Raw genomic sequence first — 14,066 nt, 5'->3', positions numbered from 1 at the left:
CCGGGTCAGGGTTACCACTTCTGTTCTTCATGACGCTTTTGGTCCTAAACATTGGCTATTTGAAAGTTTTGATTTCACGGAAGATTACCGACGTTCTAGGGTTTTACTGCCGTGTCTGCAGTCACCAGTCCTCGTCCGTTTATGGATGTTAGACGGTAACTGGCCACTGAAGGTGGGGGAGTCCGTGTGTCCACATGGCAAGAGGCGTGCAAGGGTGGGCACTCTGGAGGATGGCGTGTGCAGGCGTGCCGGGCCGGTGCCCAGGAGGAGACGGCGGGGTGCCAGTCTCGGGATGGAACGCTTACGAGGGCTGAGGGCTGGGAGGGGGACGTGGATTGCCGGGGATTGCTTCTGGCGACAGGTTCTTGGAGCGGTACTTGGAACTGCTTGCACGGGGGGCGCCTCGTGCCCGGGACTGTCCTCAGCACATTTTTGTGTGAAGTCATTCAGTCTGCACAAAACCGTGCACTGGGCGCTCGCTCCGGTCCCTCCGTTTCACAGAGGAAGGCGTGGGGGACGTGGGAACGGGATGTGCCAGGGTCACAAAGCGGGGGGGCCCCGCACTCTGTCTGCCCCCGAGTGCCGTGCCTTCTCTGTAGTTCAGCAGTCCAGGGTTATTGTGAAGTCTGAAGGCGAATGGTTCAGGACGGGTTGTGTCGACAGTTTGGTATCGTCAGGATCCTGGGTGATTGTTTCTTGACTCTGCTCTCATGATGGCAAGATAGCTGCTGCGGGTCCCTGCGTCACATCCTTAGAGCTGTGTCCAGAGGGAGAAAGGAGGAGAGAGAGTCATTGTCTTTTTACCAAGGAGAGCACTGTCCTACCGTCCGCTGGCTTCCCGAGTCTGGCTGGTCAGCCTTGCTGCTGGGAGACGCTCCACCTCTCCGGCGGGGCCAGGTGACCTCTGCGGGAGGGACGAGCAGGCGAGGGAGGCCTGTTTTCAGTTAGGTTTGCTGTCTCTGTTCTCGAGGCTGGGTGTATCTCCCGGGCTGTGACAAGAACGGACTGCAGCCTGTCGAGGGGCCAGGCCCCCTAGTGCCCAGGGCAGACGTCCAGCCTCTGCCCCTTGGCTGGAGCCCCACTGGGTGAGCGGCTGCCTCAGTGACACAGTGGCCCCTTGAGGGCTGGGGTTGGCCCTGGGGTGGCCTCTTAAATAAAACAGCAGCCGGCCTGTCGCAGTTCCTGGGGACTGTGAGATAATGAAGTACTAGAAAGGCGCCTTTTTTTTTTTAAAAAAAGATTTTATTTATTTATTTGACAGAGATCACAAGTAGGCAGAGAGGCAGGCAGAGAGAGGAGGAAGCAGGCTCCCCGCTGAGCAGAGAGCCCGACGTGGGACTCGATCCCAGGACCCTGAGATCATGACCTGAGCCGAAGGCAGAGGCTTAACCACTGAGCCACCCAGGCGACTCAGAAAGGGGCCTTTTTTATTCAGGTCGGACTTTGCCTAGAATTGTTACTGCAAACGTTTCTGAAGTTTTTATCAGATTATTTCATATTTTGGAGTTTTGCTTTTAAAGATTTTTATTTATTTATTTATTGGGGATAGAATGAGAGCGAGAACACAAGAGAGGAGAGGTCAGAGGGAGAAGCAGGCTCCCCGCTGAGCAGGGAGCCCGACGTAGGACTCGATCCCTTGACTCCAGGATCATGACCTGATCCGAAGGTGCTGCTTAACCAGCTGAGCCCCCCAGGCGCCCCACATATTTTGGAGTCTTTTTGTGCAAGCAGGAGTCCATCTTGAGGCTGGTCGACACCGTGGTGGCTCCCAGACAGCAAAGGCTGGTGAGCAGATGAACCTGTTGACGTCTTTGTTCCCCACGGTAGTGTCCCTCCTGGAGACGTTGCACGCGTCTCTCAGTCTGCTCAATAAATCATTTATTTACTCACAGGAACCGTGGATCTGGCTGGTGGGAAGAGTTCTCCGTGGGGCGGGAGCAAAGGGCCCTGCGCCCCTCCGCCCCCCTTCCCTGAGGCAGAGCTGGTGTCTCTGGCCCCTCAGGACACAGAGGCCTCCTTCGCCCAAATCTGGCCTCTGGCTCAGGACTGGTGCTGCGTTCCTCATGCAGCCAGAGAAGGCGGCGTGGTCAGGGGGCTTTGTAAGCCACAAAGTCTCCCTGTTCCGGGGAGCTGGCCGCACAGGGAGGCTTTTGTCAGTTTAGCTTGGGAATGGGAGAGAGCGGTGACTCACAGGGAAACAGCGATACACTTAGCTGGAGGGCGCCTGGGGTTCAGATGATTGGGCCGCTGCCTTCGGCTCACGTCACGATCTCAGGGTTCTGGGATCGAGTCCCGCATCGGGCTCTCTGCTCCGCGGGGAGCCTGCTTCCCCCTCTCTCTGTCTGCCTCTCTGCCTACTTGTGATCTCTGTCTGTCAAATAAATAAACAAAATCTTTAAACAAACAAACAAACAAACAAAAACACTTAACTGGAGAGAAGTTCCCAGGTTACGAGTAAGTCGAATGTATCTTATGTTATTATTATACCTTCCTCTTGTGTAGCAAACTTGGGGTTTTTCTGAGGCATATCGATATGGTTTACATTCATGAAACGTGTTATTTCCAAATGTGTTACTCTCAGATTCTTGCTATGTGTATCTTACCTGTGCTCAAAAACACATTTCAGATTTTCCCTGTCTGGACCCCTTCTTAAAGTGCCTGGCCAAGCCTGGGACAAATGCTTCATATATGCACATTTTAGTCAAAAATGGCCAATTTTGACTTTACCATTAAGTTTTATGTGTTTCCAAGGGAGTTCGTTTTGATCATGGAAACATTTTGAAGTGCTGTTTGCCTCTTTGTTTTTGTCTCTTCATTTGTTTTTGTGTGCTTTTAAACTTACGTGATGCAAAATTTCCGCATCTGGCCATCGTCTGTCTCTGACAGTCGCCACCCGCCCCCGTCTCCTGTGCCGCCACCCACTCCCCCCCCCCCACGCCCCGGCGTGTCCCGCAGCCAGTCCCGACACCCTGTAATTCCGTCTGTAAGTCTTCCAGTGCATCTCGAACGGCGACCGTTACTTTGAAAGCACACACGGGCAGCGTTGGTTCATTTGAATCCGGACTCGAGTGAGGCGCGTTCTCTGTGGTTGGTTGATCCGTTGGTCCGTAGACTCTTCGGAAAGTCCGTCACCGGCTCCCGTCCTGCTCCACGTTGTCTCCCCGCGATTTCCTGGTTGCGGAAACCAGGCGGTGAGCTGCTGTAGGGTCCCTGCCGTCCGGGGCCTGCGCATCGCCCCTCACCTGCTCTGGGCCACACTCACCGGCCCTTGACTCTCCTCGATGCCACGGTAACCCTAGAGGCCTCGCCAGATTCGGTCAAGTTGCAGGGGTCCCGGGGGCACGGTGTCTCCTGGGGGGCTCCCCCGCTAGCATGTGTGTCGTGGCTGCCGTGTCCTTTCACTGACGTTCGCAGCTGTGGGTGCTCGTCGCCTGGGGCCGTCCGTCAGCGACTGCAGAATGATCCTGTCATACCCCGCGCGCCCGGTGCGTCGCCTGGGGTATCTCGGTGAAGAAAAGCCGCTTCTCACCAGTCACTTGGCATCTCGCGGTGCTGCTCATCTAGGAAAGCCAATGTCAATACTTACGTCCTTTTATTTAGCAGATTTCAAACTCGTGAATCGCCCCCAGAGGTAGGCGGTCAGGGTGTGAAGCGCAGTAGAAGCTTCACCGTTGTAGCTGGTCACCGTTGGTGCGCACATGGTTTCGTCTTGGGCCAGTGAGGCCTCTTGAATGTGGCCCCGCGTCTTTTCGAGACCGTTCCAGCCATCTTCCCTGTCGGGTATGTCCACTTCCTGCTCTAGGCCTGCAGTCACCCGGTCCCTGAGGAGTCCTGGCTTCCTTTAGTGGGGGTGCTAGTTAGAGCTTAATCGGCCCCCGGGCTGCTCACACTCAGACCGTCCCCACCCCTGCTCTGCGGTTTTAAAGATAGAACTTGTCTTGAGCTCGTACTGCTTCAGGGTGAGGGCTGCAAGGTTTTACCCCATGGGTCCTTCAGCCGTTTCTGCTCGCTTCCACACGGAGCGTTGGGGATCTATATGATCAGTCATGCCTTGTCCCGCACACCACACGCCGCGCTTGCAGGAAGCAGAACCAGCGTCGCCCCCAGTGTTTTTCCCGGAAACGGTTCGCAGCGCGTCTGTGGCTCCTTCCGCCGCCGGCCGTGGCTGGGGAGTCGGGTCGTTCACTTGAAACGCCCGTGGAGGGTTTCCTCTGTCGGAATACAGCCAGCCAGAGGCACAGTTGAGTTCGTTTGTTTCATTTGACTCACGGTTTTTAAGGACCACTTTCTAAAAATGCCAATTTTGCTTGGTAGGTAAAATATTTAGTGGCTCCCAAGTCACATACACAAAACAAGGTACATTCCAAAGAGCCTATCCCTGTCCTTGTCTTTCTTGTTTTAAAGTCGGCTCCATGCTCAGCACGAAGCCCAGTGTGGGGCTTGAACTCAGGACCCGAGCTGAGATGAAGAGTCGGACCCTTGGCCGACTGAGCCCCCAGGCACCCCGTCCTGTCCCCTTCATCCGGGGTCTGGCTTCCTTCTGTGGCAGGCCCGTTAACGTTTCCCAGCGCGCACATATGTAAAGGTGTGTCTCTTTACACACACACGTGTTTGCTTCTTTCTTGCGTGAATGGGAGTGTCGTGTACACAGTCTTCTCCGTCTTGCCATTTTCACCTTATTCGATTAGAACCGGTGTGTCCTCCCTAGAACTCAGGCTTCAGTTTGTCCTTGAAAGCGGGTTCCCCAAACGGGCACTCTTGACCTTTTGGGCCAGATGTGTCGTCCTTGTGGCAACAGTGACCCCCTCCCCTGCCATGCTGTGAGGACGGTTGTGGGATGTTGGGCACCTTCCCTGGCATTTATCCATCAGGTGCCAGGATCCCCCTCCCCACCTTCCGTCCACCGAGGCTGTGTCCGGACCTCACCAGACTCCCCGGGGGCAGAAGGCTCCCGGCTGAGAGGGGCATGTCCTGGGGCCTCTGCAGGGATGCTGTGGGCCCCTTTGTTGCAGAAGTGGACTCAGACCCTATCCAGAAGTTCTGGCTTCTGCGTTTGGATTTGGACCCCTGAACCAGCTCTCGCGGGTCTCTGCTGGGTCTCCAGCGTCTCTAGCGTGTTAAGGAAGGAAGGAAGGGCTGTTACTGAGTGACACAAAGCAGGGAGGCGAGGGTTTGGTAAGTTTCATGTGAAACTGCTCTTCCGGGGAACATACGTGTTGAAACCTGAGACGTGACTGAGAAAACCGCCTTGAGCAGCGGTTCACAGACGCAGCGTGTGAAGGGCCTCGTGGCTCCCTGCCACACGTGTATGCTGCGGGTCCCCTGCTGTCCCCACAGGCCAGCTGGACAGTTGGGTGGCTGTGGGAAGGAGCCAGGACCAGCCGTGGCCAGGATGCCAACGGCCAGTGAAACCGCCCCAAGTACCGTCCTCGAAACCATGGGTGGGGCGGATGAGCTCAAGGCTGGAGGGCGGTGGCCGACGCCTCGGGGATGGCACGGCGGGGATAGCGGGGATGGCGGGGACAGCGGGGAGCCGCTGCGGAGGCCACAGCTCACCGGCGCACGTCACGCCCAGACTTCCGAAGCCCCACGTGGAAATCGGATTAGGGCTGACGGGATCGTCGTGAACAACACATACCTAATGGGAATGAGAGATTTCCTGGAAAAGTAAATAAATGGGATCAGCAAGCATACTTCTGTGACAGCCAGAGATCTGAGGACAATAGGCTCAGCTAGTCTGGCCCTCCACCGGCTGCCGCTGGGCCTGGGGGCAGCCCTCTCCGGGGCTTCGCTGTGAGCGGACTCGGGGGGTCAAAGCATCAGGGAGCCGTCACTCTGTGCCCAATCACTTTGGTGGCCGTTTCTTGGGATGAATCGGATGGTGGGCGAGCCCGGGGATGCGGCCCCAGCTGACCACGCGGCTGGCCTGGTCTGGCAGCCTTTAACACTGTTTCCTCCTCAGCGTGAGGGTCTCAGTGGTCCGACTGTGTTTATTTCCTTACACATTTTGTTACAGTTAGGGACGACATGGCCTACGGTGGCGCCGAGGGCTGTTTTCAGAAGCTCTCTGCCGGCTGCGGCAGTGGCACAGACAGGCTGCAGACGTGGGGTGCCCGTGTCCCTGTGTCCCCGGATGCCCTAGTCCTGGGGCCCCGGGGCCCCGTCTCCCCTGCGCCTGCTGGGCAGCTCTGTAACTCGCAGTGACAGAGCCCGCTGGGAGGCGGTCTGGCATGAACGGCAGGAGGGAGCAGGGTTTTCAGTGCTAACGTGCTATTTGGAAATGGACAAAAGTCAGCAGCAGAGGGAGATTTCGGCTGCTTTGTTCCCGTAGCTCCGTGAGAGCCTTGCTGGGCTGTGTGCGGTGCTTGGCTCTGCTGCCCGGTCAGGGCGTACTCTCCGGCCTGCCGAGTTTCCACCCTTCGTGAGATGGGGGAGCAGGGTTCCCTGGTGGGGCCCAGAGGCCATGTTCAGCCATGCGGGATCATCACATTGGGGCGGCCGGACCTAGCGCTCTGTCTTCTTGTTCCCTGCTTGTCCCTGTTTGCGCCTGTGTGCGCGAGCTCACCAGCCGTCTCCGCGTCTCCACTGATGGGCTCAGGGCACCGAGTAGTAAAACCACGGAGTCTGGCTTAGAAGTGGGCCCTGCCCGCACACCGTGTGTGGCCTGTGGTAGTCAGACCCTCCCTGCGTCTCAGCTCCCGTCTGTAGAACAGGGACGTTCCGGCCGCCTGCTCTGTGGTGCTCCTGCAGGCAGGCGAGTGGGGTAAGTCAGGGCTCAGGATGGTCGCTGGCGCCTCCTCTGTGCGGCGCGTGTGCCGACCTCCGCCCTCCCCTTCTTGCCCGTGTTTTCCAGGTCGTTTGCCGTGCGTTTGCTCATGTTGTCCTCAGGCTCTGAGGCACACAGGGCCGAATGGGATTCGCTGTTTTAGGAGGAGGATGCTGAGGTTTGGTTTGATTCCCACACTTTCCCAGGGTGTGGCTGATAACTCACCAGTCTGGGGCTGAGTCTCAAGCCTTGCGTCTCGGGGACCCTAACTGTAGTGGAGGGAGGGGACTGACCAGTGGGGACAGCTCCCCTCTGCAGCTCCTGCCCAGCACTGAGCGGCAAGGCCTGGGAGCCCAACAGGGACTGTGCCCAAGCGGGGAGGAGACCCTGGCAGAGCCGCCACCTGGGTGCAGGGAGGGAGGGGAGAGGGGAGACCCCCGGAGGGGCCTCACTGAGACCGGACTTGCCGCTAGCCTGCCGGGTGCGTCACTGTCCAGGACAGACGCCTGTCTTAGCCAGTCAGAGCCTTATCGGAGACACCACTGCCCTGGGCAGATCTTGGTGGGGCGTGTGGGGTGGAAAACCTGGAAATATTTGTGTTACAGCAGCTACGTCAGCTGACGTCAGCGACGCTGGGCCAGGGCCTGCTGGAGGGCCGGCTGAGCTGTGAACCCAGAGGAGGGGTCTTTGAAGGACCAGAATATGGCTTGGAGATAATTTACTACTCAGGTGTAGAGGGGAGCCCTGGCCCATGGAAGCAAGCACGTAGTGCGGTCAGAGCTGTCTGCGGGGGGAGCACGGCGAGGCGCGTGGGTGAGCCCCACTGTTCACTGGAGCGCTGCCCCGCGCAGGCAGGTGGCCTTCCGGAGCCAGACCCTCCTGAGGGGTCACTGTAAAGGAACATTCCATTTCTGTTAGCTGAAATTCCAGAATAACAGGAAAAGGTCCTAGGAAGAGCTGGAAAGTGATGGGCGACGTCGGTGTGTCTGGACTTCTTCTAAGTTTACCCTTTCTGCTTCTGAAAAACAAGTGACCTCCGTTGGGCCCATACAGGAGGCCAGGATTCAGTTCGCCCGAGCGTACCTTGCAGGCGAGAAGGACAGGGCATGGCTGCTGCCCTCGTGGCCGGGCTGTGGCTCAGGACGACTCTGGTTTCCACCCTGCCACGGGCTCTGGCTGCCTTATTTTGTTTGGTTTTCCTGAGATGGTTTTAGTCAGTCTCAGGTTAGTCTTTCGGTGACAAGTTTGCAGAGGATACTGGTCACATTCTGTGTCCGTGTGGGTGCCCAGAGCCAGTGCCGCATCCGCCATTGGCTTGAGCCCCGGGAGCGAGGCCTTGGGGTGACGCAGCTCCTCGGGGACGGTTATTGGCTGAGACACGGCTGCTTGCCGCCAGTTTAGGCTGCAGGGACTCAGTGTTCCGGCGGGACTCCGAAGAGAAGTGGTAGCTTTTGTTGTTGTTTTTTCTTTAAATGAAAGGATTTGGGGGGAACCCAATGTTATAATAATGTCAGCAAAAATTATGCAGATAGCATCTCACAGTGAAACAGTAGGAACAGTGACAGAGAGAAGGAAATATGCGGACGGATGGGGACATTGAATCTGGGCTGTGCAGCAGCCTTCCTGCCGGCAGACTAGCCCTGGGCTGGGCCCTGCTGGGTTATGCGGGGATAGTGGAGCTCTGTGGCGGTCAGTCTCAGGGAAACGATAGGTTAATAAAGTCAGTGTTGTTCAGACACGCCCGGGAATTCAGGCCCCACACTTTTCCTGTGTGGCTTCTGTGCATCCAGAGGTCGGGACTCGGGGAACTTCAGAGCATCTGTCCTCACCAGCATGTTGTCTGGAAGGCGAGGCTGGTCCGTATGGAAGGATCCCGATCCCGTGTCATTCCTGCAGAGAAGTCGAGAAGCAGCCCCTGGGGGCCAGCAGGGCTGCAGGGAGCTGCGGCAGGAGGCGGGCGTTTGTGCAGGCTTGGGCAGGGAGACGGGGCTGCCCAGGGTGGGCAGCGTGTGGGCAGAGCTCCCAAGTCATGAAGGGCACGGCCTCACCAGACCTGCAGACAGCCCACCGGGGCGCGTGGGGGATGGCTGTGTGCCGTGCCAAGGCAGGGCTGTGCTCCTGGGGGCAGTGGACATCCCCACCAAGGATTTGCTCTGAGAAGGCAAATGGCCTGATTGTGTGCTTGGAAAAGAAGCTCTGCCAGCCTGGACAGACTTGGAGAGTGGCTAGTGTGGGGTCCTGAGGACCCTTGGGGGCGTTTGACCCCAGATAAAGGAAGAGACGGGACAGCCGTGTGTGAGTGCTGGGCCACAGGCCTGGAGACCCCTGGCAAAGGACCGTGAGAGGGGGAGCAGAAGGACAGTGGGCTTGGGGTATGCAGCCTGGGTGACTCAAAAAAGTGTGGATGCTGGGGATGAGGTAGGGAGCCCAGAGGGGTCGGCCAGCATGGACCAAGACAAGGAATAGCATCGTCGGTTTGTGCTCGAAGAGGCCGCCCGGGGCGAGTGTGCCGCGTGGGAGAGGGGAGGCCGAGTCACAGCCATGCCTGAGGTTTGAGGGAAGAGGCTGGACCAGGGAGAGAGGGGAGAGGCCACAGGCTCAACAGTCAGAGGGAGGAGGCAGGGGAGGAGAGCCAGGTGAAGGCAGGACGGGCACTGGCCCTCCAGAGAGCGAGGGGCCACCTGGGTCATGGAGACCTGGTTGGTGGCAGGAATCTCAGAGCGCTTGTCCGTGAAGGCTTGGTGACCCTACCGGCCAGTCTGGGAGCAACAGGGACATACCGGAAAGGCTTGGAAAGGAGAGGTGCACGGCCTCAGCGTGCACACAGGCCTGCCCGTGCGGGGGGCTGGGCTGTTCTCACTCCGGCCCTCCGGCCGAGGGAGCGGAATGGGCTTGGCCAGTCAGCCACGCAGCCCTCCTTCTGTCCGGTCAGTATTTGACGTTCGTTTGCTCCCTTCCCTTAGTCTCTGTCCCTGGAAGACCCCTCGTAGTCCCAAACCAGGAGCCCGGCAGGGGCACTGCTGCTTCTCCATCCCCTTGTCTCCGGGGAGCTGTCCTGAGCGGGGAAATGTCTTTTCGTGACTTTTCATCCATTGCAAACCTTGGAAGACATATACATTTGCCAGTGACAAAGTGAATCTTCGTTCCTCTGGTCTCTGCCTGCAGACAGCGCTCCTTGTTTCCTACACCAGACAGACAGCTTGTGCCTTGGGAGGGTCACCTGTCTGCCCGGGCAGTCCCGCTCACAGGGAGGGGAGTGTCCGCTGCGTCTCACTGCACTGCCGGAGCTGGCTGCGTCTGCGGGCGCCCGCGTTTGCCCCGGTCTGGAGCGGCAGAAGGTCATCGGTAGCCGAAGAGCTTGCGCACTCCGTCCCCCGCAGAGCCGAATGCACGGTGCAGAAACTCCAGTCCTCCGGCTCCCAGCTCCTTTCGAAGAAGCCCACTGGGCTTTGCACTCTCGAGCAGGAAACCAAAGGGTCACCTTTGGTTCCTGCACAGTTACTTACTGAGTGCCAGCTACGTTTCAGGCACTGCCCTTACCCAAGGTGGCCGTAGTGACCAGGGAAATCACATCCCGGCCTTTTCAGGACACTAGTCAGGGCAAGAGAAAGGTGGCGGGAAGGCCGCCAGATGGGCAGTGGGCAGCTGGAGTCGGGGCCCTCGGTGCTGTAGCTGGGGAGCCAGACGTGCTCTGGGAGCGTTTGGCATGGGGTACCTGACGCAGGTTTCTGGGGCGGCCAGAAAGTGAGTTCTGGAGAAGTGACAGTTAACCTGATATTTGAAGAAGGAAGTGGAAATGTCCAGGCAGGACTTGGAATTGGGGTTAGAGGACGAATAGGAAGAGGGTCTGGCAGAGGCTAGAAGGTGGGTGGGAACGTAGACTTGAAAGATACTTCCTCGTGGTTGGAGCATGGACTCCCAGAAGTTACAGAGACCAGGTTCGATCGGGACTCGCGGGCCACTCTAAGGAACTTGCCGTGGGTCGGTGGGAAGCCATCAGAGGGTTTTCAGCAAGTGAGACCTCCTGAGTGCTGAGGAGTGGGTTTGGAAAGAGCAAAATAGTACCGACGGGTTACTTGGGAAGTTTGAGTCATCTAAGAGCTGGATGATGGTGGCGGTGAGGATGATGATGGCGTCGGGGTAAGGACGGTGGTGGCAGTGTTGTTGTTGGTGGCGCTGTTGATGGTGGTGTTGCTGGTGGCGGTGGGGACGGTGCCGGCTCCCGCACTGGCCTGCCCCGCGTGGTGTTACTGGGAATGGAAAGGGCTTTTGGAGGGGTGGGGATGTAAAGTCCCTGAACTGCCAGGGCCCGGAGCTTTCCCTGCCAGGCTGCCATCTAGGACAGGCATCCCTCGAGCAGACCTGACCTTTCTCTCTGCCCCGCATTTCCTGGGAAGTCCTTCCTTCCTACTTGGGAAAGGGCAAGTCCCCAGACCAGGGGCAAAAGTGGCCCAAATTCGAACATTAGATTTTTTCCTCCTAGATGGTCCTGAGACAATCTTGGGGGGCATTTCCTTTCTCAAATCTGAGCTGAGATGTCATCGTCGCTGAGGGAGGATGGAAGGGAAATGAGGTCATTGGCACAGCCGGACGAGGCGGCAGTGGTCTTCACTGGACACCCCAAGGAGACACAGGCCTCTTTGCTATGGGGTCTGCCAGAAGAGAAGACCCTGGAGCACCGCCCCGACTCCCTGTGCCCTGGGTGCCCTGGCGGCCTCTGGGGCAGCCTCACCTGACCATGAGTGGCCACTGCACTGTCCGGGCCCCACACTCTGTCCTCGCACGAGGAGGAGCCTGAGAAGAATATAGCTGTCGGGGGGACACAGAAGCTGGCTGTGGCCGCCCTGCTCAGGCCTCCTTAGTGCAGAAGGTTGCTGGATGTCAGCGACAGGCCGGCGGCCATCACGAGGACGGGAGACACGGGGCCACACGTTCCTTCATCCAGCCAGGGGCAGCCTTGGTCTCCCCCCGTTGCCTCCTGCACAGGATCCACACGCGCCTGAACCACGTCTTGAGGTCTGGACTTGGAGCCGGAATCCCAACCACCACAAGCCGTGTTTGCGAGACTGCGGTGTCTTTGCTTATGTCGCTCACACGGTCTTGGGTCCCGCCAGGGGCTCGGTGCTTCCTCTGCCGTTCGCATCCCTCGGACCGTGGAGCTGGGATCCAGGCACTGTAGTTTCAAAACCAAACCGAACACCGTGTGGTGACATTTAATTTAGTGCTTCTCATTCCAAAGCCCTTAAAAATATTAATTAATTCCCATAAAACCCCAGGAGGCATATTATTCCTATCTGTAGCACCTTTCATGCTAGTCCGTAATGGTCCTTTTGGTGCAGTAGGTGGGAAAGTGAGGCTGAATCATTTTTCTGCAGCCCCACGGGAGAAGACCTTGGGGGAGGCAAGGTCAGCAGTAATGAATCTGGTTTTATGGCTGTCTCTGAGGAATGTCAACCCCGTGGCCTTGCATGTGATTTGGGGGAACCAGCACCCCCCTTTCAACTGATCTCTGGGGGAGGCGGACCGTCCTTCCCCGGAGCTGGGACTTCTCAAACCTCAGGTCATTTGCTGCAGGAAGGAGGCCAAGCTGAGGAGAGCCGGGAGCGAGCAGTGGGGGAGGGGGTGCTTGGCATGTCCCCTTGAAACATGCCCAGCGGCCTGGGGCCGTGACGTGAGCTCAGGCCCACGGAGCGGACGGCCTCCTGCTGCTGGCGGATGGCGTGGACTGTGGGGATTTCAGGGCGCCTTGCCTGGGAGCGGCTCCTGCCTGCCGTAGGTTGGGGTTCTGTATTGGAGGAGCAGGAGAGCCACTGGTGAAGGAGGCTCCGGTGCCTGGGGTTGAGCGTGGGGTCTTCCCCTCCAACCCACTCGCCGACTTCACGGCGTGCTTGTGCGGCGCGGTTTTGGGGGGCCTGTGTCTGAGTCGTCTCGGTAAGGTGTGCCCTGTCTGCCCCGGAGCTGGAGTTCACGGTCAGCCACCTTCGCCTTGTCTCGCGGCGTCCACCGAACCCGAGCTGTTTGGGGCGTCAGGACCCCATGCCTGGCTTGGTCTCGCTCAGAGCACAGACCCGCCGTTTGTTGGGGAGGAGTCCGGAGCGCGAGCTTGCGTTGTTTTCGTCACTGTCTACTCTGTGGGATTCCAGAACAGGCAGGGGTCCCCCACCCAGACCCGGCGGTGCCCGTGGACGCGCCTCTTCCCACGCCGCGCTGGGGGCCTCGCGCGTCACTGCAGCGTCAGGTCGGATGCATCCTTTTCCTCTGCTTGTCACTGAGTGTTGTCGTCGGTCACTCGGCAGCTGTGTGCTGGCGACGGAGCGTGTCGTGAGGCCGTGGGAAGGATGTGGGCACAGAGCCAGCGCTGGGGGCGCACCGGAGCCTGCCTCGGTGCTCGCGGTGTCTGTGGGCCCGACGCGGTCACACACGGACACGTGACGACGGCTGCGTGTCAGGGAGAGAAAGGATGGTCCGTCCTGCCCGGGCGTCCGGGAGGGGCCACGCACCAGGGCCGGGGCCTCCACGACACGGGGTTGAGCCCCTGCTTTGACCCGGACCGTCTCCCCGCCAGTCGGCCCTTCGGAGCCCCCATGTGGGGACCCACAGCCTCCATCAGCATCAGGTGAACGCACGCTGCCGCGCCCGTGGGGGGGGAGCTTGGCACCTCACATCCGTGTGAGCATCCTCTCGGGCCTCCGGGGCGGCCCCCTTGTTTTATGGGCAGCGTTCTGGCCTGTTTGGGGGAGACGCGGGGAGGGAAGACCCCGCCCCCTCCCGCGTCTCGGTCACGTGCATCAGCTGTTGACGCGGAGTTGATTTCCAGTCCTGCTCATCCCGCGAATTCCTTCCGTTCGTCCGCGCGGGTCCGGCTGGAGCTGGCAGGGGCTCGGCAGGGCCAGCGTGGCCCGGAGGAGGGGCAGGCAGCTTCCCTCCTCCGGCCGGCGCTTGCTCTCGGCGCAGCTGTGCCGCGTCGGCCCGCGGCCTCCTGTACTTCACCAAAGTTTGCCTTTCCCCTCCCAGAGGATTTCCCTCAGGAGGCTCCGGTGTCTCCGAGAGGTGCGGGTGCTGTCACAGTGGCCGACCCGGGGCTCGGTGTGGCCGTGCGCCCTCCCTCATCTCGTGCGCTCATCACGCGCCTCCCCGGGTGGCTTGCGGGCTGGACGAAGCCCCATGGCCCCTGAGGGAGGCGTCACCCCAGACTTACAGGTGCAGCAGCTCGGGGTCACTTGTCCAGGGTCCCACGGCTGCTCAGCGCAAACTCAGGGTGGGGACGGGGCATGTACCCACGCATCCCTGACTCCACGGT

At 59.2% G+C, this 14,066-nt stretch overlaps 1 protein-coding gene across 1 annotated transcript in view; it reads left to right on the top strand.

Annotated features, from left to right (window-relative positions):
• RPTOR (regulatory associated protein of MTOR complex 1) overlaps window positions 1-14,066 on the top strand; it is a 305,182-nt gene that overhangs the window by 111,564 nt on the left and 179,552 nt on the right. The window lies entirely within an intron of this gene.

This window comes from Neovison vison, chromosome 5 (assembly GCF_020171115.1).
Source record: "Neovison vison isolate M4711 chromosome 5, ASM_NN_V1, whole genome shotgun sequence".
NCBI lineage: Eukaryota > Metazoa > Chordata > Mammalia > Carnivora > Mustelidae > Neogale > Neogale vison.
Note: the sequence above shows the minus strand (reverse complement) of the source record. Positions and strands in the feature narration are given on the sequence as shown.